This window comes from Phaseolus vulgaris, chromosome 10, assembly GCF_000499845.2.
Source record: "Phaseolus vulgaris cultivar G19833 chromosome 10, P. vulgaris v2.0, whole genome shotgun sequence".
Classification (NCBI taxonomy): Eukaryota; Viridiplantae; Streptophyta; class Magnoliopsida; order Fabales; family Fabaceae; genus Phaseolus; species Phaseolus vulgaris.
Window position 1 is genome coordinate 34,966,231 of NC_023750.2, and position 23,889 is coordinate 34,990,119.

The 23,889-nt window shown below is 34.7% G+C and overlaps 2 long non-coding RNA genes across 2 annotated transcripts; both read left to right on the top strand.

The window, feature by feature from the left end:
* The first annotated feature begins 4,141 nt into the window (after positions 1 to 4,141).
* Positions 4,142 to 5,470, top strand: LOC137818879 (uncharacterized). The gene is made up of 3 exons (XR_011082162.1): positions 4,142 to 4,299; positions 4,451 to 4,525; positions 5,302 to 5,470. It is a non-coding gene; the product is annotated as an uncharacterized lncRNA (long non-coding RNA).
* A 4,931-nt stretch (positions 5,471 to 10,401) lies between these two features.
* LOC137818880 (uncharacterized) lies at positions 10,402 to 11,775 on the top strand. Its single transcript, XR_011082163.1, has 3 exons — positions 10,402 to 10,603; positions 10,755 to 10,829; positions 11,607 to 11,775. It is a non-coding gene; the product is annotated as an uncharacterized lncRNA (long non-coding RNA).
* Positions 11,776 to 23,889: the final 12,114 nt, after the last annotated feature.

The window sequence follows — 23,889 nt, forward strand, 5'->3', positions numbered from 1 at the left end:
CTATCTTGGCGATGCAGGTTTTATGTTAAAACCACAAATATTAACACCTTATCGTGGGGTTAGATACCACTTGAAAGAGTATTCTCGAAGAGGACCACAGGATTCAAGAGAATTGTTTAATCATCGTCATTCGTCGCTTAGAAATGTAATTGAAAGGACATTTGGTGTCATGAAAAAACGTTTCTCAATTATAGCTAGTGGGACCGAGCCACATTACGATTTGCATACCATGACAAATATTATTTTAGCTTGTTGTATTTTGCACAACTTTCTTCGCGGAGTGGACAATGATGACTCTTTAATAGAAGAAGTGGATCGTGAATTGTTGCAACAAGATATACAAGTTTCAGCTTCTCAAGTCCGTGACGATGATCATAGACTAGGTTCACACATTAGGGACACTATAGCAAATGAAATGTGGCAAGATTATGTAAACAATTGATACTGTACTAAATGTTGTTTTATATTATGCTTACTCTATTTGGTCCTAACTTTCATAATGCTTGTTTAGATGGATCGTAGTAAAAGTGTTCAGCTATCCATTGGGTTCACACAAACAACAAAGTGGACCACGAATATGGATTTTATCCTGCTTAATGCCATGGTGGACGAGGCACGACGAGGGTCGAGAATCGATGGCAGTTGGACGACTCAGGGATATAATAACATTGTACTTGCATTACACGAGACCGGACTCCCTGCCATTACGAAAAATAATGTAAAGAACCGACAAAAATGTTTGAAGAACAGGTGGCGGGAGGTCCACGACCTATTTAGTGGTCCAGGACAGTATTGATTATTTAATTTTGTTAAAAAGAATAATTGTATTAAAAAAATTAAAAAGTATTAGCTATAATTTTTCAACTATGTTTATTTCTATCTAGTCTCTAATTCTTTTCTTACTACAAATAATAATGATAATAATAACAACTTATATGTTTTTAAAAATTCACTCCAATTGTTGTTGAAAGATTATTATTAAAATTATTAGAATCACTAAATAATACATAAAAAAAATTAAACATAATATAATAATTTTATAATACTGAAAACTAAAATAAAACATAAATTTTCGAGGTTCATAACATTTAAAATACATTAAAACATTCAAATAAAATGTGTTATTATATTTAAATTTAAATTTTAAATTAATATTTATTAACATTTTTAACCATGCATGTAAAATAAAATTGATCACATTATTAAAAATTTGTTTCTTATTGATAGATTTAGTTTTAATGGAATAAATACATATATGTAGGTTTTATTTTTCTACATAAATTATTTGAAATTTGATCAGCTTATTAAAAAATTATTTTTTTATTTGTATATTTAAAGGATGAATTTGGTTTTAATAAAGTAATTTTTTTTACATGTAAATATTATTAAATATATTAAATAAATAAAATGTAAAACAGTTAAGGTATATTAGATACATATCTATTTAATTAATTTTATTAAATTCTTTATTTACTGTTATTTTATCCTTGGAAAAATAAAAATTTAAGATATAAAAGTAACATGGCTAATAATATACTAAAAATTTGCTATTTTAATTTTTATTTCGAAAAAATTAGTTTATATTATTTTAAACAAATATTAGTTGTACATTAATATACTATATGATAACTGAATTTCTATTTTAAAGTGATTTTAAATAAAATATAATTATTTAATTTAAAATTAATTTGAGAGAAAAATATTCTTTTGTAATTATTATATTCCATAAAACATATTTTAGAGGAATAAAATTTAAATTAATATAGTTTTAAAATTATTTAAACTTTTCTCCGTGGTGCATTTAGTTTTTTTTTCCACATAAATTATTTAAAATATAATTACATCATCAAAATATTCTTTCTCATTTGTATATTTAATTGATGGATTTAGTTTTAATATAATATTTTTTTAATCTAAATTAATTAAATAAAAAAAGTTTAAATAGTATAATGTTATAAGAAAAAAATACGAAATATCATTATTCACATATTATTATTCTGTAATAATAATAATAATGTGTTTTTAAGAAAGTCTTTTTGTTACAAAACATTGTCATTTTGTTCTAAATGTGAAAAAAAATGAAAATTATGATTGCAAAATGTGTGAAAAACTGGTAAAAACGGTGACATATAGCATAACAACATGCGTGTCTACGTGCTGGCCAACATAAGAATTTGTTTTTTTTTTAAAAATTAAAATTTCATTAATTATAAAAAAATTTATTCCTACTACTAAAAAAATAATTTTTATCAGTGTTTCAATTCATTTAATTAAGATAAAAAATATAAATTCAAGTATGAGGATTGTTAGAAGGCTTGATTAAAAATAATTAAAAAATTTCTTTGTATCTATTTTTTCCTATATATGTGTGTAAATGTATAAGAGTATCTTATCAAAGTTTTGCTACAAAATATTTTAATGAAGATGACTATTTTTTTAACTATCCTATTGAAATATCTTTTCTATATTATTTTTTTATTAACAAATTTTAAATATAAGACTTTACTTAAAACTAAATTCACTCTCACTCTTAATATTAACTCCTCTAAATGATTAAAATAAAACATTCTTTTTTTAGTACATTAAATTTAATTTTTTAAATAAAATAAATAAAAGTGATACTGCAATAATGAGTGAATGAGATATATTTTTTTTAAAAATAAATAATTATTTTTTATTTACGCGAGCTAGCTGGACAACTTGCCCCGTTCCATTGTTGGCCCGCGCGGGTTATGGGTTATGCCACGGATTATTGAGTCTGCCTTGCACTTTTTTGGTACCGGACCACTGGCTGACCCGCAAGGCCATCCCTGTATATGAATAGACTATACAGTTGAATTTCACTAAACAATTATAGTTATTATATGATAAATTTTATTATCATAATAAATCAATAAATATTATAAACTAAGATATAAATTTTAAATATATCTAATCATGTTTAAGTTATGACCATATATAATTACTAAGTTAACTATGTATTGATTGATCATAATATATGAGTAGGTGCACTCATAAATTGTGTTTTATAATGTGTATTCGTATTTATTAAAATGAAGTATAAATTTATAATGACAATATAAGTATCTGAATAATAATATTTTTTATTTAATTTTTAATATCTAATATAACTATATGTAAATAATAAAAATAAAAAATACAGATAAAGAAACATGCGCCTGTACTTCCGTAGTATTTATAAATAAAATAAAAAGTCAATTTTTTTTTTAAAAAAACATATTTATTTGGAAGTCAAAATTTAACTTGCAAAAAAAACTTATTAAATTCATTTCATAAAAAAATGAAAAATCTAGATATGATTGGTAACATATTAATAGTTGACTTAAAAATAATTAGTATTTATGCATTGTCTATGCAATATGAGCTTTTTTTTTCATAATTAGTGTTTATAATAATAATTTTATGTATAAAAAATATAATGAGAAAAATGTAAAATAAGATTAATTTTGACAACTCGAGGAATTTACAAGGTTTATTTGAAGAATTACAAGAGCTTAGTGATTATATATAATATATATCTTTGAGTTGTCCTAATATCAATTTAAAAATATTTTTGTGTTAGAATAAGAGTTTCAAAGTTTAAAAAAAAATCTTTATAAGATCAACTTTTGGAATGAAAATACATTGAATAATATTATATTATATTATATTATTTTTATTTTTATTTTCATTTCATCATCCTAATTACCATATATGAACTTGTGTTTTTATTTTCCTATCTCCATGCTTCATAGACCTAAGACCTATATGAGACCTTGCAAACTATTTTAGAAAAACTAATTAAACACCAAACCTAATTGGATATTGTTCATGAGCACCACACTAAATGTTATATTGTGTTACAACATGATATGGATTAGGCCAGTCTACAGTGGACACTAAGCAAGACCATCTATATTATGTCCTCAACAAGCTGTTTTCCACCATTTTCATTTTGATACAAATTTAATTTATTAAAACTAAAGATAACTTATTATTATTAGTATATAATATGTTATAATAAGTGATTAATGGACTATTTGAGTTATTGATGATACAACTCACATCTAATTGATCAAGTCTGTAACGACACTTTTTTTATAAAAAGCAGAAACAGTGTGTCCACTATCACTTTCTTCTTCATTCTTCAAAACCACTTTCTCTCTCTCTCTCTCCAATTCTCTTCTCTCCCTCTCTCTTAATTTCTCTCCCAATCTTCATCTATTTTAGAATCTGATCATACCACACTGTAGCAGAGGAGTTAAGAAACATTTCTACCCGATCAGATTTTCAAACAGAGTAAGTTCATTTTTACTCTAAATATCCTGTGTTCTCTATTTTTCCTTAGGATTTAGTCATCAATTTTGGTGGGGTCAGTTGAGAAGTTTAATCCTCTCAACTTATTCTATTATATACTGAAATTTTGTTCTGTTTGGATAATTTGCATTAGGCCCGTAAATCTTGAAGCTTATCCAAACGGTGGGGAATAAAATTCTAAAAGTTGCTTGGAAAGCAAGCAATTGAGGTAAGGGAAGCTAAATTTAATTTTTAATAGCACCCTAGGATAGAAGATCTGAATGCGGAAGGGACGTGGTCCCAATATTGAATTTCTCTTACAGGGATGTTATTTGTTTATATATTGGGTTGTTTGTTTGTATATTATTTAAATTTGTAAAAATATTATATTTTGATGATTTAGTATTAAAGTGTTATTTATTTCATGTCAAATAGACTTTTGAATATTGTGGATCAATTTTTGAATGATATTGTATGACGGAATGGTATGGAATTGAATTCATACATTTGGGATAATGTATGGACTGATGTTTGTTGTGTATTAAGTATTGATGCCTATGTGGTAACAGAGATCTCCGAGCTTCACTGATGATCTAAGTCACATAGACTAAGATATCAGGTGGTGAGAGCTGATGGGGGAGTTCATGCACACCGTGACATATGAGATGCACGGCTTGGGTTGTATTGAACTTACCTTGATCCTTTCTGTTGGATTCGCTGGTAATCTTTGGATCAGGTGTTAGTCTCTGGTAGGACTTACTTAATACGGGTCTTCCGGAAGATGTTGTTTGTTGAATATTCTGGATGTGTAGATCCATGTGAGATCTATGTGATTGTTTTGTTGTTGAGATTTGAAGAAGATTGAATAATTTGAGAAATTGATCATGTAACTTGGTTTTCTCTTTTGATTTAATTGTGTATATTATAAAATTCTATTTTCACTAGCTTACCCTTGCTTTTCTTGTTGTGTTTGAACTGCAATGACTGTACTACGTACACGAGCAGATGATCTTACAGGTGTCTGAGGATCAGAAGAGTTTTAGGGCGTTGATTATGAAACTTATATTGTATATATTTGTATTTCTATATGTCCTAATCATGTATGAGGAATGTTTTGAAAAACTTTATGCTTGTATAGAAATAAGTAGAACCTGTATTGTAATAGTTAGATGTATTTTCCGGGGTGTTACATTTAATGGTATCAGAGCGGTTCATCCTTAGGATAACCTGAGGGTAGTGGGTTTATTTTGTTTCTTCTGCGTGTAGATTTTTGGTTACGTCTAGCCTCAAGACTTAGTTAAAAGTTTCTAATAAGATGTTTGACAAAGTTGTTTTTCTTGAAATCTTGTTGTGTTCGAGTCAAGTTAATTGTTATAAATAAAGATGAAAGTATTAAGAATGAAAAGAATCTTGATAGAGTGGTGAGGGTGCACACTCATGACTAGATCAAGATTATTTTGTATCTTAATTCTAAGTAGCTAGAGTACATTTTAGGGATAAGTTTTGATTGGTTTTTTACTTGTTTCGTATGATTATTTCTTTGAAGTTAATTTGTTTTAAAGATGTAGTTGAAATTTTTTAGTAATTTCTAATCCAATTCTTTATGTGCTTAGTAGATGGCACGTAGACCACCTACTCCTCCTCCACCAGTAGATATGCCCAACTTAGCTCGGGCAATAGAGATGATGGCAACAGCCTTGCAACAACAGAGTGCTACTATGGCACAACAGCATCAGGCCGCCCTTCATCAATTAGAAACAGCTAGATTAGCAGCAGAAGCATCTCAGCTTCATCAACAACCCCATACCTTTAGTCTGGAGGATTTTCTAAGACATAATCCACCCAGATTTAATGGCAAGGTAAATCCAGATGGAGCAGACCAGTGGGTGAGAGACATAGAAAGAATATTTGAAGCTACTCAATGCCCTGAAGAGAGAAAGTTATCTTATGCCATCTATATGCTTATTGAAGAAGCTGAGTTTTGGTGGATAGGCATGAAGCAAATGATGGAAGACAAAGGAGAAGATGCCACTTGGGAGAACTTCAAAGTAAGATTCCTGGAGGAGTATTTTCCTGATAGTGTCAGGTATGCAAAAGAAATTGAATTCATGCAGCTGGAACAAGGAAATCTTTCAGTCACAGAATATGCTACTAGGTTCAAACACCTAGCTAGATTCTACACCCAGACCATGACTGAGGCTTGGAGATGTAGAAAATTTGAGTTTGGATTGAAGCAAGAACTTAAAGAAGTGGTGATTCCTATGTCCATTAGAGATTTCCCTGCCCTAGTGGAGAAAGCAAAAGTAGTGGAGAGTTTGAAAAGTAGTAGCAGACTTGCTAAGCCTCAAGTGGGAGGACCTTCTAAAAGCATGCCTAAATATGAAGATAGAAAGAAACCTTATTTCAAACCTCAATCTTATAGCAGTGGAAGACCCAGTTCTCAATCACCACCTAGTTTCAGATGTTTTAGATGCGGTGGGCCACATGTTGTTAGATTTTGCCCTCATCCAGTGTCAAATGTGACATGTGATAGATGTCACAGGTATGGTCATGCAACAAAAGACTGTTGTGTCCAATTGGGAGCTCCAAATTCTGGCGGAGTGCAGCAAGTACAACAAAATAGTAATAAAAAACCCAAAGCTGCTGGCAGAGTTTTTGCTATTAGTGGAGTTGAAGCTTCACAGTCTGATAGCCTTGTTAGAGGTATTTGTTCTATCCTTGGAACACAATTATCTGTATTGTTTGATTCTGGGGCAACCCATTCTTTTATATCTTTTGATTGTGCTAAGAAACTTAAGTTGCCAGTCCGAGAATTAGAGTTTGAGTTGGTGGTATCTACACCAACAGAAGGTATTATAGTAACTTCTTCCATGTGTGCTGAGTGTCCAGTAATTATAGATGGGCAGAGATACAAGATCAACATGATTTGTATACCTCTAAAAGATTTGGAGGTTATCTTGGGAATGGATTGGTTGTCTGCTAATCATATCCATAGATTGTGGTCGGAAGAAGTTAATTTTCCCTAAATTAGAAGGAATGCAGGTTATCTCAGCTCATCAGTTTGAGAGAGAGATACGAGAAGGTGCAGAATGTTTTATGCTCTTGGCTTGTTCTATAGTTACTGATAAAGTACAAAAAGATATGTTTGTAGTTCAGGAGTTTATGGATGTATTTCCTGATGAGATTCCTGGACTTCCACCTAAAAGAGAGATAGAGTTTGCAATAGACTTGATTCCCGGAGCAGGCCTTGTGTCAATTTCTCCATATCGGATGGCACCAGCGGAGTTAGCTGAATTGAAGAAACAACTAGAAGACTTATTGGAGAAGCAATTCATTCGACCTAGTGTTTCTCCATGGGGAGCTCCAGTGCTATTAGTGAAGAAGAAAGAAGGTTCGTCATGTCTATGCATAGATTACAGGCAATTAAACAAGTTAACAATAAAGAATAAATATCCTCTTCCTAGAATTGATGACTTGATCGATCAGTTGCATGGGGCAGTTGTCTTTTCTAAGATAGATTTGCGCTCAGGTTATCACCAAATTTCAGTGAAAGCGGAAGATGTTCAGAAGACTGCTTTTAGATCAAGGTATGGTCAATATGAATTTCTGGTTATGCCATTTGGGGTGACTAATGCTCCAGCTATTTTCATGGATTATATGAATCGGATATTCAGACCTTTTCTTGATAAGTTTGTGGTAGTGTTCATAGATGATATTTTGATCTATTCTCGTACAAGGGAAGAACATGCAAAACATCTTAGAACCGTCCTGAACATTTTGAGAGAAAAACAGTTATATGCTAAACTTTCAAAATGTGACTTCTGGATGTCAGAAATACAATTTTTAGGACATGTCATCTCTGCACAGGGAATATCAGTAGATCCTTCTAAAGTGGAGGTTGTACTTCAGTGGGAACGTCCTAAAACAGTTACTGAAATTAGAAGCTTTGTCGGGTTAGCAGGATATTACAGGAGATTTAGGAGATTTATAAAAGGTTTTTCTAAAATAGTGGCTCCTTTGACCCAATTGACTAGAAAGGATCATCCTTTTTGCATGGACTGAACAATGTGAGAAAAGCTTTGAAGAGTTGAAAAGAAGGTTGACTAATGCTCCTGTATTGACAATCCCTGATACCAATCAGTCTTTTGAAGTTTTCTGTGATGCTTCCTATCAGGGATTGGGTTGTGTTCTGATGCAGAATAAGAAAGTTGTTGCCTACGCTTCTCGTCAATTAAAGGTGCATGAAAGAAATTATCCAACTCATGATCTAGAATTGGCAGCAGTTGTCTTTGCTTTAAAAATATGGAGACATTTTCTTTACGGAGTTAGTTTTAATGTGTTTAGTGATCATAAAAGTTTGAAGTATTTGTTTGATCAAAAGGAGTTAAATATGAGGCAGAGGAGATGGATTGAATTTTTAAAAGACTATGATTTCCAGCTGATATACCATCCTGGGAAGGCAAATGTTGTTGCAGATGCGTTGAGTCGTAAAAAGATACAAATGTCTTCGCTTATGATTAGAGAGTTAGCATTGATTGAAGATTTCAGGAGTATGAATTTGGAGGTTTCCATGTCTTCAAAATTGCATTAGTTGTAATACCCTTGTTATAACTAATGAATTTCTGGAGAAGGTGAAGGAGAAGCAGTTGGAAGATTCAAAATTGAAGAACGTCATGGGCTTATTAAATACTGACAAAGCTAAAGACTTCTCTTTAGGACTGGATGGTATTTTGAGATTCAAAAATAGAATATGCATACCAGAGGATAATGAACTAAAGCAAACAGTGTTATCTGAAGATCATAAAAGCAAACTCAGTTTACACCCAGGGATGACCAAGATGTATCAAGATCTCAAGAAGTCTTATTGGTGGCATGGCATGAAGAATGATGTAGCTAAGTTTGTAGTTGCTTGCTTGACTTGTCAGAAATCAAAGATTGAACATCAACGGCCTGGAGGCATGTTAACTCAGTTAGACATTCCAGTGTGGAAGTGGGACAGTATCTCAATGGATTTTGTTACCCACTTACCACGTACTTTGCAGAAGCATGACTCTGTTTGGGTCATAGTGGACAGGATAACAAAGACGGCACACTTCCTACCTATAGACTTGAGAATCTCTATGCGGAAGTTGGCCCAGATTTACATAGATGAAATAGTCAGATTGCATGGTGTACCCTCCAGCATAGTTTCATATAGAGATCCCAGATTCACCTCTAGATTCTGGCAAACACTTCAAGAAGCTTTGGGGACTAAACTCAGACTTAGTTCAGCGTACCATCCTCAAACTGATGGACAATCAGAGAGAACTATCCAGTCCTTAGAGGATTTGCTTAGGACTTGTGTGTTAGATCATTTGGGCAGTTGGGATGAAATTCTACCTTTGGTAGAGTTCACTTACAATAACAGTTACCAAGCTAGCATAGGAATGGCTCCTTTCGAGGCATTATATGGAAGAAAGTGCAGGACACCTCTGTGTTGGTTTCAGGATGGTGAGAGTGTGTTAATTGGACCAGAATTAATACAACAAACCAATGAGAAAATCAAAATGATTCAGGAAAGATTGAAAACATCTCTCAGCAGGCAAAAATCTTATGCAGATCAAAGAAGAAGACCTTTAGAATTCTCTGCGGGTGAGCATGTCTTTTTTAGAGTTACACCGTTCACTGGTGTAGGAAGAGCACTCAAATCCAAGAAATTGACTCCTAAGTTCATAGGACCTTATCAAATTCTTCGGAGAATAGGCCCCGTGGCTTATGAAATTGCTTTGCCTCCTCTTTTAGCTAACATTCACAATATTTTCCATGTATCCCAGCTACGAAAGTATGTACCTGATCCTAGCCACATTCTAGAGTCTGATTCCATTCAGGTCAAAGAAAATTTGTCATTTGAAGTGAAGCCAATCAAAATTTTAGATTCACAAGTGAAACAACTTCGTGGAAGAAGTATTCCCATGGTGAAAGTATTGTGGGACCTCACCTCTGGAGATTCCACTTGGGAAATTGAAGAGGTGATACGAGAGCATCATACCCTAATCTCTTTCTTGGTAAGTTCATTTTCGAGGACGAAAATTTTTGTAGTTGGAGATAATGTAACGGCACTTTTTTTATAAAAAGCAGAAACAGTGTGCCCACTATCACTTTCTTCTTCATTCTTCCAAACCACTTTCTCTCTCTCTCTCTCTCCAATTCTCTTCTCTCCCTCTCTCTTAATTTCTCTCCCAATCTTCATCTATTTTAGAATCTGATCATACCACACTGTAGCAGAGGAGTTAAGGAACATTTCTACCCGATCAGATTTTCAAACAGAGTAAGTTCATTTTTACTCTAAATATCCTGTGTTCTCTATTTTTCCTTAGGATTTAGTCATCAATTTTGGTGGGGTCAGTTGAGAAGTTTAATCCTCTCAACTTATTCTATTATATACTGAAATTTTGTTCTGTTTGGATAATTTGCATTAGGCCCGTAAATCTTGAAGCTTATCCAAACGGTGGGGAATAAAATTCTAAAAGTTGCTTGGAAAGCAAGCAATTGAGGTAAGGGAAGCTAAATTTAATTTTTAATAGCACCCTAGGATAGAAGATCTGAATGCGGAAGGGACGTGGTCCCAATATTGAATTTCTCTTACAGGGATGTTATTTGTTTATATATTGGGTTGTTTGTTTGTATATTATTTAAATTTGTAAAAATATTATATTTTGATGATTTAGTATTAAAGTGTTATTTATTTCATGTCAAATAGACTTTTGAATATTGTGGATCAATTTTTGAATGATATTGTATGACGGAATGGTATGGAATTGAATTCATACATTTGGGATAATGTATGGACTGATGTTTGTTGTGTATTAAGTATTGATGCCTATGTGGTAACAGAGATCTCCGAGCTTCACTGATGATCTAAGTCACATAGACTAAGATATCAGGTGGTGAGAAGCTGATGGGGGAGTTCATGCACACCGTGACATATAAGATGCACGGCTTGGGTTGTATTGAACTTACCCTGATCCTTTCTGTTGGATTCGCTGGTAATCTTTGGATCAGGTGTTAGTCTCTGGTAGGACTTACTTAATACGGGTCTTCCGGAAGATGTTGTTTGTTGAATATTCTGGATGTGTAGATCCATGTGAGATCTATGTGATTGTTTTGTTGTTGAGATTTGAAGAAGATTGAATAATTTGAGAAATTGATCATGTAACTTGGTTTTCTCTTTTGATTTAATTGTGTATATTATAAAATTCTATTTTCACTAGCTTACCCTTGCTTTTCTTGTTGTGTTTGAACTGCGATGACTGTACTACGTACACGAGCAGATGATCTTACAGGTGTCTGAGGATCAGAAGAGTTTTAGGGCGTTGATTATGAAACTTATATTGTATATATTTGTATTTCTATATGTCCTAATCATGTATGAGGAATGTTTTGAAAAACTTTATGCTTGTATAGAAATAAGTAGAACCTGTATTGTAATAGTTAGATGTATTTTCCGGGGTGTTACAAAGTCATCCGTTGGATTGTATAAGGATGATCTCATGACGTATTCATTCAAGTTGTTTGATTGTTTCCCCTAGATGTCTTCCTCTAGGTTAGCTAGGAGAGTTTTGTTTTGTCAAACTTTGGGGTAAGTCTTGTGATAAAGATTATGGGTGAGTTAACCCGCGCTAACCCGTAGCCCATGCTAGCCAACAACGGGGCAGTTTTATACATGTTCACACAACATATAATATTTAACTTTTAAACTATCAAAATATAATATTTATACATGTTCACACAACATAAAATCAAACAATTTTATCAACTAACATCCCTGCAAGAGAAATTGAAACTTGGGATCACGTCCTCTCCACATTCAGAATTTCTAGCTTAAGATACTATTGAAAGTTAAAGTTAGCTTCCCTTACTTTAATTGCTTGCTTTCCAAGCAACTTCTAGAAATTTATCCTCTCAGTCTAGATAGACTTCAAGATTTAAATAGTCACATTCTTATATGCTTCATATTGATGTTAAAAAGGAAGTTTGTGCTGCATTTAAGAATGTGGTTATTTACCATAGTCACCCTTGGAAATCTGCCTTTAAGAATGTAGCTATTTACCATACCCGCCCTTATAAATCTTTGTGTTGCATATAAGAATGCGACTATGGTAAATAGTCGTCGTTGTATATGGTTATTTTTTTAGTACATTATGTTTAATGTTAATTTTCATCTAAATTGACCTGTTCAATTATAACCCAGCTAAACAAATACATAAATTCAGATAATCAAATTATATATTTTGATAAAAATGTATTACAAACACTAATAATATATTTATCTATCTATCTAATTCCTACACTAATCAGCTATCCTAGAATAATAAAAATTTAGGAAATATGTGGACCAAGAATGTCTCACATATGATATGGCTTTTGAAGACATTGGTCGCTCATCCGTGAAGAACTGCATTACAAAATAATGTTCACATAAATTAGTGTTAAGATACATATATGTTAAAGAATTATAAAAAATAATTTACCATTATGTTACCTAATCCCAATCACTTTTAAGGCTTAGTCTTACAATGGTAACCATTCATTTCATAATGTAATAGCCACACTCATAGCTTCGTGGTTGTCTATTACACAATAATTCAATAAAAAGAAAAAGTTAATATTGATAAACAATGAAAAGAGAAAGACAAAAATTACAAACCTTTATTGTCAATGACCCCTATATCATCCAGAAAAAGAGTTAGTAAATATTTAAAACATGAAATAGTAATAATTGACGATTTATAATTAAATTTACTCATTAATATAAGGGCATAAATAAATTTGTTTTCCCTCTTTTTTGGGGTGTTAGTGATGTATGATTGGGTTTCAGTTTTCTTTGTTCCAGTGGGATTAGTATATGAGGGATCTAAGAATCCATACACATCTTCATTCCTATCACTGATAGAAACTCCATGCAAAAACCTACAAGTTATTAGTTAAAGCATAACCAATAATAATTTAACATAAAGTAAATTGAAATATAGGTAAAGATACTTACATCATAAAAAATTGAATTATATTTATATTGAGCTCCTGATTCTCAGCCACAAATTCTAACATGTATATGTGCAGTGGCATGTCAGTGTTTATTTCAAAGAACATATCATCCCACAGAATCTCCATAGGGTCTCAACCAATCTCTCTAGCAGTTGTAGCTAAGGAATATAGGATCGTCAATTGGAACCTCATGCTTCTTTTTCGGACATGGTTTTCGACAAGGTTTCTACAAAATAAAGAACATTTGTATTAAATTAGATGTAATATGTAAACATAAATTAATATAATAAAATGAAATTATTAACAGAGGTTCTGGTATAATTCGAATGAGGTGCTTGGGCCAGGCTATGAATGTCTGAAATGCATCGGTCACAGTTGTTACCTCATTTAAAGGTAGTGGAACACAAGCATCAGCTACTCGTTCTCTTTCAACTTTTACCTTCGCCACATCAGGGGAGAGAGGAACATTATGTAAGGTAGTGGCCTCTTGATAGACTTTTCCAATGACCACCACCTGAGGAAGCATGCCGCCCTCTACCAATCGTTCGCATTGGCTCGTCTGGCCAATGATATCATCCCCTGATGTTGTAGGAGACGCACAACTCTCCTTTGTGCTCTTGGGAGCAGGACTAACAAGTGCCTCAATCGGCTCAGCATACACTTATTGCGATAAAAACTCATGTCGCAACTCTAGCCGCAACCTTTCAGCCTCTTTTCTCATCTCCTCCATTAATTCTTGACGTATCTTACTCATCATTTTTGCTTTGTCTTTATGGTGGGGGAGGAGGATGAGTGTCGTGGTGCAATTCCAAAATATATTTTCATTTTGTCTGTAGCTAAACCAAGTCAGATATTTCTTGATTCTTTACCAAACTCTAGAAACTCATCATCAAATTTCTTCCATTGAATATAATTAGTTGGATGTCAGTACATGCCTTCACATTAACTCTCGTTTGCATGCCATCTATGATTCTTAGCATCATTTGGGTTTGCAAACAAACACTTCATCCTTGGAATGATGGGAAGATACCACACAACCTTCATTGGGGGTCCATGCTTTTCTATCTCTTCAATAATATCATCATATTTTTGTTTCAACTTATAACGTGATAACTCACACCTCGGACAACTTTTCAACAATTCAAAATCTTTCATGTATAATATACAATCATTAGGACATACATGTATTTTTATACTCCACACCCATTGAACAAAGAATATTTTTGGCCTTATAATTACATTTAGGTATAGTATTTTCCTTTGGAAGCATATCCTTCAACAACTGAAGCAATTCCATGAAGCTTTTATCAGTCCATCCATTTATTGCCTTCAAATTCATCAATCTTAACACCACTGACAACCGTGTGAAGTTAGTTGATCTAGGATACAATGGAGTCTCTGCATTGCTTGACATACTTCCATATTCATGCGCTTTTGCAAAAGACTCAGCTCCCACATCACGAATCATGTCCTCCAATCAATCATTATCTACTTCATCATGTACTACATCATCCATGGTGGACCCCACATATTCTTCAGTCACGAAAACACGTGGTAATTGTAATAATTCACCAGGCCATGTCCAAGTTGTATAAGATCGAAGAGACCTATCACATAGAAGGTGCTCCCAGATTTTCTTAATATCCAGTATCCTTCCATTCAAACAGTTAACGCAATGACACCTAATATTTTCTCCATCTTGACCACTATTATTCGCATTACGTTGCACAAATTGTGTTATGCGAACATAATTAATCCAACTTCGATCCATTATATTTTGTAATAGTCATTCAAGTGTTTACTAAGAGTGTGAAATCTCACGTTTGTCGAGGATTGAACACTCTCACACTCAATACCAACACGTATCAATTACCCAGGGTCAAACACCTTCGGACCCAATACCAACATGATAATTCTATTCTAACCTAACAACTAACATAATATAGATTAATAATAAATACTAAATATACAAATTAAAATAATATTAATTATAGATATTAAATAATATAAATCTATCTACCATCTAATAATTTAATAATTCTATTCTAACCTAAAAACAAAAATAATATAAATTTTAAAAAATACAAATTATAATAAATAAATTAATAACATTAAAAAAAATTAAAACACCACCAACTTTGACCATGAAGGCAACGGTGGTGGTGAAGAGCGGTGCGGGACCGGCAGCAACGACGGCGGTAGTGGAGGCAGTAGCAATGACGGAGCAAATAGGGCACAGTAAAAACCCAAACAACAACGTGGCAATGAAACAGTAGTGACCTTCAAACAATGGCAGAAAACAAACAAAAAAGATAAATCAAAAAAATACAAAAACCAATAGTGAAGCAGAAGTACAGAGCTCGAAACAAACTTACCAATGGCACGAAGAAGACAATGCAGGCTCGAGGAAGACGAGAGGAAGCACCAAAGCAGAAGAACGAAGCGCTAGAGAAAGGAAAGTATGAAAGCGTAAGTGGCGCACTTCTATGTTAGGGTAAAAAAATGATTTTAAGAATGCGACAACGAGGTAAAGCCACATTTTTAAACAAAGCGTTTTTTTAAGAATGCGGTTTTACCTAATAATTGCATTCTTAAAACAAAGTGTTTTGTTTAAGAATGCGGCTATAACAAATAGCTACCTTCTTATAGGAAGTTAATTTAAAAAATGCCACCACGTTTTGAATGACAGCGTTTGACCGTAAAAACGCCTTAAATGTAGGGTTCTTGTTTTTATATTTTGTATTAGTGATAGAGTAAGCAAAAGTCTCCAGAATGATGGCAAAATACTTCCTTCTTTCTTTTTCTTTTTTTCACCAATCTTCTATTAATTTGTTTTTTTCATTAATAGTTTGACATGAAATGCATAATTGTATTGGATTAATCTAGAGGGAAATAGTTGTCACTATTAAGCGCATGAAGTTTGATTTCTTAGTTGAATTGGGACGAGTGACTCTTCCTCCAACACGTTTTCTTCTCCAATTCCCCACAGTCTTATCAAACGAGTAAGTTTCTCAATTTATTTTTCACAAGACATTACAACGGTAAACCTAACCATGTTTTGTTTTGTGCGTTTCAGATTTGCAAATATTTTGAGAGGAATTTAAGCTTATTTGATGGCAAATTCATGAAGCTCTTCTTAGAATCATGTGAAAGATGATGCGGAAGCCATGGATGTGTATGTGCAAGATCCTCCTAGGAGCTATGGTGATCTTGAAGGTGCATGATATGTATGGGATTAGGGAGGTTCGGCCAGCCCTATTGATGACAAATTCATGAAGTTCTTCTTGAATCATGTAAAGGATGGTGCGGAAGCCATGGATGTGTGTGTGCAAGATCCTCCTTAGAGCTATGGTGATCTTGAAGGTGCATGGTATGTATGGAAGTTGGGAGGTTCGGCCAACCCAAGGAAAGGTGAAGGATGTGAAGATTAGAGCCTAGAAACTAGGTAGAAGCAAAGCTTGGCACAAAAATGGCAGCATAACTTTACTCACAATAATCTTGCAAAATACAAGAGATGGCCTTCCTATTTATAGACTATAGGGCCGTAAAAACTAAGCTAATTCCTAATGAAATGAAAGCCAAATGAAATGCACAATGACAAGGCACATGCTCATGACCGGCCAAGTAACAAGTTCTAGAATGTTCACTCATTTGTGCTTTCTAACACTACTCTAATTACTAAGCACCCCTAATGGGCCTCCATGTAACATGTACAAGGCTTTCTCTCTTCCATCCGTGGCTTCATCCAATTGGGCGTGAATGTGCTTAGCCATTGACCTTGTAATAGGGCCTAGACGGTCTAGGTCTCCTCCTAGACGCTCCATGTGTAGCCTTCCCTCATCACGTTCTAGACGCTCCTTCCTTGAGTCTAGACGCTCATCACGATCTAGCTTTGGGTCTTGGCTTCCATGGTGAGATGTGCTTGGACCTCCTCCATCATCCCCTCCCCCTTGGAAAGGATTTGTCCTCAAATCCAGCTCGTCATCGTCATTGGTATCTACAAATGGAGAAAGATCAATTACATTAAAAGTGTCATGAACTCCATATTCAAGAGGTAGGTCCAATTTATATGCATTGTTATTGACTCGCTTGAGGACTTGAAAGGGTCCATCACCTCGGGGACTTAGTTTGGACTTCCTTTGAGTTGGAAATCTATCTTTGCGAAGGTGAAGCCAAACTAAGTCTCCTTCCTCAAAAATTATTTCCTTCTTCCCTTTATTGTTGTATTCTGTGTACTTCTCATTTTGTTGTTGTATTTGGTGTTTAATCTTCTCATGCATTTTCTTTACAAAGTCGGCTTTGATTACTCCTTCCTTATGCACAAATTCTTGTGGATTAGGAAGAGGTAACAAATCCATAGGTGTGAGAGGATTAAAACCATATACTACTTCAAAAGGAGAAGCATTAGTAGTCTTGTGAACTACTCGATTGTAAGCAAATTCAATATGGGGAAGATACTCATCCCAAGATTTATGGTTGCCCTTCATGATAGCCCGAAGCATAGTCCCAAGAGATCTATTGACTACTTCGGTTTGGCCATCCGTTTGAGGATGACAAGAAGTTGAAAATTGTAGTCGTGTTCCAAGTTTGCCCCAAAGAGTTTTCCAAAAGTGGCTTATAAACTTGGGATCTCTATCGGATACTATACTTCTAGGGAGACCATGAAGTCTCACCACTTCTCTAAAGAAGAGTCTAGAAATATTTTGAGCATCATCTACCTTGTGGCAAGGGATAAAATGGGACATTTTGCTAAAACAGTCCACTACCACAAAGATAGAGTCATGGCCTCTTGCAGTCCTAGGAAGTCCTAAAATGAAATCCATGCTAATGTCTTCCCAAGGAGCATTTGCAATCGGCAAAGGGGTGTAGAGTCCATGAGGCATTGTTCTAGACTTTGCTTTTAAACATGATATGCATCTAGAACAATGTCTTTGGACATCTTTCCTCATGTGTGGCCAACAAAATTTTGCTTTTAAAAGGTCTAGAGTCTTATCAACTCCAAAATGGCCCATGAGTCCCCCCTCATGCGATTCTTTGACAAGGAGTTTCCTATGTGTTCTTTGGGGAATGCAAAGTTTTCCCTCTTTAAAAAGATATCCCTCGGACACATAATAACCTCCTTGCGCTCTATGTAGACATTGGGCATAGATGGATGAGAGTTCTTGATCTTCTTGATAAAGCTCTCTTATGTGATCAAATCCAAGAATTTGGGCACCCAATTTTGAAAAGAGTGTATGCCATCTTGAGAGAGCATCTGCCACTATATTGGTGCTTCCTTTCTTGTATTTGATTACATAAGGAAATTGTTCAAGAAATTCCATCCATTTAGCATGTCTCTTGTTGAGCTTGTGTTGGCCCTTCAAATATTTTAAAGACTCGTGATCACTATGGATGACAAATTCTTTGGACACAAGGTAGTGTTCCCAAGTCTTTAGGGCTCGCACAAGAGCATAGAGCTCTTTGTCATAGGTGGGATAGTTGAGGGTGACACCATGGAGTTTTTCACTAAAATAAGCAATGGGGTGTCCACCTTGCAACAATACCACACTTATGCCTACCCCCGATGCATCACACTCTATCTCAAAAGTTTTGGAGAAATTTGGGAGAGATAGAATTGGTGCATTGGTGAGTTGAGCTTTTAGCCTTTGGAAGGCTTGCTCATGCTTTTCATTCCAACAAAATGCAACATCTTTTTTAACAAGTTCATTCAAAGCAGAAGCTAGACTAGAAAAATTAGGCACAAACCTTCTATAGAAGCTAGCTAACCCATGAAAACTTCTTACATCACTTACATTTTGTGGAGTGGGCCACTCGCGGATGGCTTTGATTTTCTCGGGATCTACATGCACCCCCTTTTTGTTTACTATGAAGCCTAAGAAAACTACACTATCTACACAAAAGGTACACTTATCCCTATTTGCAAAAAGACTATTTTTCCCAAGCACTAGAAGAACTTCCCTAAGGTGACTTAGATGGTCTTCTAGGGTTTTACTATACACTAAGATATCATCAAAATAAACTACTACATATTTACCTATACAATCTCTCAAGGTGTGATTCATAAGCCTCATGAATGTACTTGGGGCATTAGTAAGCCCAAAGGGCATCACCAACCACTCGTATAATCCAAATTTGGTCTTAAAAGCAGTTTTCCACTCATCACCCTCCTTGATTCGAATTTGGTGATATCCACTTTAAAGGTCAATTTTGGAGAATAGAGTTGACCCATGTAATTCATCAAGCCTTGGGATTGGATGCCTATACTTGATGGTGATGTTGTTGATTGCTCGACAATCACAACACATGCGCCATTTTCCATCCTTTTTGGGCACCAACAAGACAGGTACAGCACAAGGGCTTAGGCTCTTTTGAACCCAACCCTTCTCCAACAAGTCTTGAACTTGTGATTCTATCTCCTTTGTTTCCTCGGGGTTTGTTCTATAAGCAGGCCTATTTGGTAGGCTCTCCCCCGGAATGAAGTCAATTTGATGTTCTATACCTCTAAGGGGAGGAAGCCCAATGGGACCCTCATTAGATAATAGATCTTCAAATTCACTTAAAAGGTGTTCTATTTGAGGAGGTAAATTCATAAGTTCACTACTTGTGGCAGTGCATGTAAGTGCTCCTTTACAAAAGATAAGGCTTGGTTGTTCAACAAGAAGCAAATTTTCAAAAACGTTTTCAAGAGGCTTTTCTTGTTGATCAACCTTGTGGGAAGGAACACTCTTCTCCCACGCCTTCCTATCCCTAAGGATTTTCTCTTTTTCTAGCGCTCTTTTTTTTTTGTTTTCCTCATCCCTCTTATGCTTCATTTGTATTTGGTCTTTCACCACTTGAGAATGTGGTAAAGGACTAAGTACAAACTTTTTATACTTGTGGGTGAAGGAAATCTCGTTAGTGAGACCATCATGCAAGGTTTTCATATCAAATTGTCATGGTCTCCCTAATAAGATATGACAAGCTTCCATAGGTACTACATCACATAAAACTTTGTCTTTGTAGTTCCCTATGGAAAACTTGATTTCCACTTATTTGTCTACATGTAGTTCCCCATTTTCATTAAGCCATTGAAGTTTGTAAGGTTTTGGGTGAGGAACTACTTGTAGCTTAAGCTTTTCCGCCATCCTAGCACTACAACAATTACAACTAGATCCACTATCCACAATGAGGGAACATATATTTTCTAAAACATTGCATCTTGTATGAAATATGTTCTCTCTTTGTGTTTCAATGGATGTGCTAGGGTGATTGTTGAGGGTTCTCCTAATCATAAGCAATTCTCCCTCTAGTGGAGCTACCCTCTCATCCTCTCCCCCTTCCTCTCTCTCACTAGGCTCATCCTCGCCACTAGTGTATTCATCTACACCCTTAAGAAACAAAGTCCTTTGGTTTGGACATTGTGCTTGCACATGCCCTCTACCATAGCACTTGAAACACTTAACATCTCTAGCTCGGATGGGTGGGGTGGAGGTTTCTTTGGTGAAAGGTTTGGTAGGTTCTTTTGGTTTTTCTTTTGATGTACTACCCTCCCTTCTAAACTCCTTCTTGGGATAAAAGTTAGAGTAAGGGCTCACCTTTTGACTTGACATTTTGCGTAAGATTTGTTGCTCAACTTTAATGCAAAGTTGAACCAAGTCATTCAAGTCTTGGTAAGGTAAGAGCTCTACCCTATCTCTTATCTCAAGTGATAGGCCACTAAAGAACCTAGCTATTGTGGTATCCTCCTCTTCTCTAATGGATGCTCTCATCATGTAGAGCTCCATTTTTTGCCTATACTCTTCCACACTCATGTTCTTTTGTTGGAGTCTTTAGAGCTTGTCCATCAACTCCCTATGGTAGTAGGAAGGTATGTGGCGGCGTCTTAGGGCTCCCCTAAGGTCATTCCAATATGTAATGGGAGGTTCCCTATGAAGACGCCTTTCTCTTTCGAGAGAGGTCCACCAATACATGGCGTTCCCTTGGAAGCTAAGGGTGGCTAGGGGTACCTTACGTTCTTCACTCACCCTATGGCAAGCAAAGAGTTGTTCTACTTTCATCTCCCAATCTAGGTAGGTTTCTACATTCTCCTTACCATGGAAGTGAGGTAGGTCTACTCTAGTTTCCCTTGGCCCCTCTTGCTCCCTTTGCCTATTCCTTCTAGGGGGTGGTTGGTAATAGTCATTAATTCTAAGGCTTCCCTCCCCCAGAGACTCATTACTCCTAGATGCATGAGTATGAGTTTTCTTTTATTTTTGTGATTTTTGGGATTTCTCTTCTTGGGCTTTATCCAATTCATTAATTTTTGTCTCATTCTCCAATTGTCTAAAAGAAATCATTTGCACAGCTTGTGAAACTTCTTTTAAAAGAGATTTTATAGATTTTACTTCACTTTCAATAGACTTTGGAGAGTGAGGAGGAGAAGACATGGCTAAAGTTTTTGTGTATATAAGTGTTTTACCTTGAGGAAATTTAGGAAAGTCAAAGAAGGTAGTTTTCCAGGTAAGGGAGGTGAGTCACAAAGGACTACTTAAGTACCACGCCTTTGCCTTAGCCAAAAACTATCCCTCAATGTCTTCACACAAAACTTTCTCTTAGTAAACTACTTAGAACACAATTAAGTTGAGAAATCAAAAAAAATTTCAATGCAAGAAAACAATGTAAGCTAGCTAATTAACAAAGCTAGACGGTTTTAACAAAGCTTAACAAAACAACCACACATACAAAGCGTTACTAATTACTCAATAGAAAAGCAACTAAAAAAACAATTAACAATTGCTAATTAAAGAGTTCTACACTAGTCGGCCCTAGGTGAGGCTTCTTGGACACTTGGAGCCCTTGAAGACACACTCACCGTCTAATAACGTAATTAAGAGGTAATTAACACAAACTAAGTTGCAAGGAAATTAAGAAAACTCCCTTTGTTGATCCTCTTTTTGCTAAAGGCACTTCCTTGTTGTCTTTGCTTGTTGGCCCTCCAAGTGTTTGTGGTGTTTTCAAGAAAGCTTGATTCTGCCTTGTCTTTGTTTCCCCTTAGAATGAATGTCTTAATTCTCCAATTCCAGCACCTATCAAAAGACTAGACCTTACCCAAGTCAAGTTTCCATTCAATTAAGCACCAAGGGAGAATAAATTCCAGCACCAAATTAGAGGTCAAAGAACAAAAGCAAGAAACAATTTAATTGAATAAAACAGTACCACCAAAAGGAGTTAGATTATGACAACTAGAAAGAGGTCCAAGAAATATTAAGCAAGCAAATAAAAGGTACTCCAATAAAGGTAGGCACACAAAAGAATTCCTAAGAATGGCACTAGAGATTACAAAATAAAAAACAGCACCACTGGAAAATTGTTGTGGGCCAGAAACGTGTTTTTCCCCAATTTATGCTGAGCTGTGCTTTTTAGATTTGATTCTGAAATTTGATATGCAAGATATTCAAGATCTTAGCTAAAATCTGGCTTTGGAATCACTAAAAACACATGAACCATTTGTTTTTAATAATTTTTTCAATTTCAGTGTTCAGTTACGCCAGCTGTAGCGCCTCAGATTTGCACACTAATTTTAAAATATTTATCATTTTTTTTCTGTTGACTCTTTTGAGCTAATTTTTTTTTTCTGTAACACTTCAAACTTGCATATTCCAGAGAATCAAAATTTTCCTATGAGTGAAAATATTTTTCTGGAACAAAACAGCCAGCACAGAGAATGTGAAACAGGGGATTCTGGAAAAAAAAAAAACTGGAAACAAAAACAGCAAAAGACCAAAATTTAAACACAATGGAATTGAGAAAAGGAATTTGTGTAAGATCTAAACACAAATAGGAACTCAAACTAAAATTAAAAAGGCACCAAAAGATCAAATGAACAGAAGATTCAAAGCAAAAGCATATACCCAAAATCAAGAAACAATCAAGCCAATCACAGGAATACTATGAATTGATGACATTGTGGATGAACATGACTTGACAAAACATATATGGATTCAGGAATTAAAGACTCAAAGAGCATAATATGAACCAAATTAAAAGTGCAATAAAGACTCAAAAACCTAAAAGAAAACAGCAACTCAAAGGTGTATGGAATCCTATCACAATTTGCACAAGAATTGTTCAAGATCAATTGAACAAAGTGCACCGGTTGGATCTTCCAAATAGCACACCAAAACAAATTAAAATGTAAAAAAACAGCAAGACAATTATCGAAATAAGATGAACAACATGAAATAAAGAAGAACTAAAAATGAAAAGACCAAGAACAACTCATCTTGAAGAACCTAAGCTCATGATACCAAATGATGGCAAATTCATGAAGTTCTTCTTGAATCATGTAAAGGATGGTGCGGAAGCCATGGATGTGTGTGTGCAAGATCCTCCTAAGAGCTATGGTGATCTTGAAGGTGCATGGTATGTATGGAAGTTGGGAGGTTCGGCCAGCCCAAGGAAAGGTGAAGGATGTAAAGATTAGAGCCTAGAAACTAGGTAGAAGCAAAGCTTGGCACAAAAATGGCAGCATAACTTTACTCACAATAATCTTGCAAAATACAAGAGATGGCCTTCCTATTTATAGACTATAGGGCCGTAAAAACTAAGCTA